The sequence below is a fragment of the Pinus tabuliformis genome, chromosome Q (genome assembly GCF_031772625.1).
Source record: "Pinus tabuliformis cultivar Carrire ecotype Pingquan chromosome Q, CPIR1, whole genome shotgun sequence".
In the NCBI taxonomy this organism is placed as follows: Eukaryota; Viridiplantae; Streptophyta; class Pinopsida; order Pinales; family Pinaceae; genus Pinus; species Pinus tabuliformis.
In genome coordinates, this window is record NC_142296.1 from 1,184,650,849 (window position 1) to 1,184,654,815 (window position 3,967).

Genomic DNA, 3,967 nt, shown 5'->3' on the forward strand with positions numbered 1-3,967 from the left:
TTGGCATGACTTCCAAATAAAGAACGACCTTGCCAAAATCAAGATTATTGATCTGTGTGTGCCTGAGGGCTTATTTCCATAACTCAAGTCCCCATGTCCCTTTACAATACCCCCATGGTGCTTTTTTTATAGTTAAAAGCACTTAAACAACCATACTTCAATGTTAATTGGCCCTTTTACACTACCAGTCATATAACACTTGAAACCTTCACAAAACAGGTCCTAAGTGTTCCTTTAAGTCATTTGAAAAAATTTCAATTGACAAGAACATTTATGTCCCTCGATCCCATTTCCCCAACATTTTCAAATGCACCTTGCTTCTAAATCATCGTGACCAATCCTTTGGGTTGACGAAATCTCTCAAATCCTCCGGGATAGATTTTTTTTTTGTCTGTTGTTATGCATTTTTCTATCTTCCTAGACATTTTCAATTGTGAGCCTTTTGAAATCACAGGGATCATACCTCTGGGGTGATGTGTCACATGGGGTCCCCTCTCTAATGACTTGTGCCAATGAACTACTACGGTCCTATACCATTGTGCTTGCCACTTTGTTTCGGTGCCTTGTCACCTTGGAACTTTGGGCATGGGTCCCCTTGGGAACTTTGAAGAAAATATCATCATGGTGACGTGTCATTGTGGTACCAACCACCATAATCATGGGCCAATCCGAAAACTGTCAAGGTTAAATGTATGTCCACCCTTGTTGATCTGTCTGCCACTTGTACTTCTCCGCCATCTGCCATGGTCTAAGTGGTGCCACATGTCACCTATATTTCATCCCACGTGCACACCTAAAAATGTGAAATATACATGCCATGTGCCATCGCCCTAGTGTTCCATGTGTCCTGGGACTTTTAGATGCTAACGTCATGTTGTCATCCTCACAAACCTTTGAGTTGCATATGCCATGCTCATGTCATTAACTCACTCTGGCTGCCACCTATGATCCACATCATTTAGATCATCAAATAAAATTGCACCAAGTGTCATCTTGTGGTTGGTCCATGCTATCAAATGCCTTAGGTCGGTACAGGAAGTCTGGTAGTAATAGATGGGAATTTTCCCATTTCCCCAGTCCTATTACCCTGAAAATAAAACTTGCACCTCCTTTGGAAACCGTCGAGGTTGAATTGCCAAGGTTACATGTCCCTTGTGGGACCATGCACTATCCTTCGTGAGCTTTGTATTGGGCCACCCTCACGCCCACATAGCTCATTCCGCCACTTGTGTGCCACATTGTGCTGTTGGTGTTGTCCCCGAGACTTTTAAACTTAGGTGTAGTTAGAAACAGTCTGGGTCAATCAGGTGATGTGTCCTTAGTGGACCTACATGCCATTTCCGATGGGCTTCTGATTGGTCCAACTCTACGCCACCTATAGCTAAAAATGTTGTGGGGCCTATTTTCCAACTTTAGGGAAACTTCAAACTGTTTCCAATTTTGGAGACCACCAAAACTATTACCAAGCTTGGCCTGAACCTTTCACCCTTTTTTCCTACAAAATTTGACTGACTATGATCTAGGAGGTCTTTTCTAGACTTCAACCTGCCATTACAAATCTCTTTTCGAGCACTCTCCAGTTGTGCCATTTCTAGAAGCATTTGAGCTAATCTCTTGAGGTAGAAATTCCTTCAAAGCTACCCCCCTTTAGCTCTAACCAAGGCTCCAAATCCAAATGAACAAGAAACACACCACATCAATGCATCAATTCCACATAAATTCCAACACACTGATTCCATCTGCCATCCTTACAATGCCAACAATCTAACAAAAACTAAGCATGATATAAGTCCTGAACATGTCCAAACACTTTTCTTAAAAGGGATCCAGGATAAATATATAAATGTCTTTAATCTTATGGGGATAGGGATACTTCTCAATTACCTTATAACAAAGTCACAAATTGTGTAAGAAATACTCTAGAGTAAGAGCAAATTCTAGTAAGGGACAACGAGATGCACTTTCAAAAGTAACTAAGTCAACTTCTGGAGGAGTCACTAGAGTTGAACTTGGTTCTCAAATTGATACACTAAATTCTAGAAAGGTACAATAAGGACAAAATGAAGTGTTGTTTATATTATGTCCAAAACGTAGAAAGAAACATCCCTGATGAGAATGACATTTAGACAGTATTGGTGTTTATGAGATTTGTGTAAAAAGACACTCAATGAAGAATTCCCCAACAATGACAGAACTACATGCACCAAACATGAAAGAAGGTGACTCAACAAAATGACTTTACTATGTTGCACCTTAAAGAAGAACTTGGCAACCTTGATCAAGAGGTATATCTTTAGATCTAAATCCACAATTTTCATATTATCAAAATATTTTTAAAAATGGATATACTTCTCTTATGCCATGGCAGGCTTGTCCACCTCAACAACCTCCAGACCAACCTTTTTAATAAGGTTGGTGAGGACAAGAATATGGAAATCAAACCCCATACCAGTAGCAATACCAATAACCATATTGACAACCATACTAATAGTCTTATCAATAACCTTTTCATCAACCTGATCCACCATATTTCCAACCATCGTTTCAACAATTTAAACCATTTTAAAATATTCAACAACAACCTCGAGTACCACAAATAACTCTACATCAACAACTTCATATGCCCTCTAATCTTGCTTAACCTAGACCTACTCAATTATCAACAGAACTAGTGGAAATTTCTAATGTAGAAGTGGAAAAAACTATTTCTAATTAAGAGGAAACACTTCCCATGTATGCAATTGTTTCTATTTATAATATTCACTTAATGTCAGGAAAGGTTTAGAAAAAATAATGTCATGTAATTACTGAAGAACAAGAAGATATTGAAGAGATTCCAAGAAAAATGGCACAACAACAACAATCACATGAACTTATAGAAAACTAAAGCTCATCAGAATCAATATTCAACTACTAAAGTACCTCCCTTTCAAGAGAGGTTAGTTGTATAACAATCAATGGTTCCTACCAAGCAAGATTTCTTAGATCAATTGGAGAATATATTTGTCAAAATTCCTTTATTGCAAGCTATCAAAGAGATTCCAATTTATGTTAAAATAATTAAGGAATATTGTTTTAAATCTAAGATAAAGAAGAAAGCTATGGATACAATACATGCCATTGGTCATTTAGCTAGCCTAGTGTCAAAGTCAATTGAAAATGAAAAGTATATGGATCCAGGGATCCCATGGTTACCATTACAATTGATAATTTGTTAATTCTAAATACTTTAATTGGTCTAGGCTCAAAAATCAATGTTATGACAGTGGACACAATGTGAAGTTTAAATCTAAATAATCTTCAACCAACACCTACAATAATTGATTAACTAATATATCAAGAATGAAACTCAAATTGGTAATTGAGGATTTTGATAGTCTCCTTGGATTCTTGGGAATATCTAGTAAACTTTCTAGTTCTAATACCCAAATCAAACTCGGGCGAAAATCCCCTTATCCTCATAAGAACATGGCTGGCTATAGATGATGCATTCAATGGATGCAAATAAGGATAAATGATGATCTCTAAAGAAAATGAAAGTAAACAAATAACGTTATATCCCCCAATTAAAATTTTGAATGAATTAGAACAATTATCATGGTTTAAAGACACAAATTCAAAATAAGAAATAATCCAATTGATGCTTAAAATTAATCGAGCTATTGTTTTTGGGGAAGATTCAAATGAAAATTGGCTATATTACTTCATTTCTAATCTTGAAATTGCCTAAAACTTAAGGACAATTAAATATGTTACAACAAACAATCTGTTAGAATAATATTTTCAAGAGAATTGCACAATAAATTCCTTACAATCTTCTTTTGAACACATTTTTCCTATAAATTCAATGAGTAATTCAAATTTTAAAAAGAATTGAACTTGAGCCAGGAAAAACTATAAACATTACTTCAACAGTGGATGCATCACAAAAAGATCAATTAATTCAAATGATAAATAAGTATTCCAA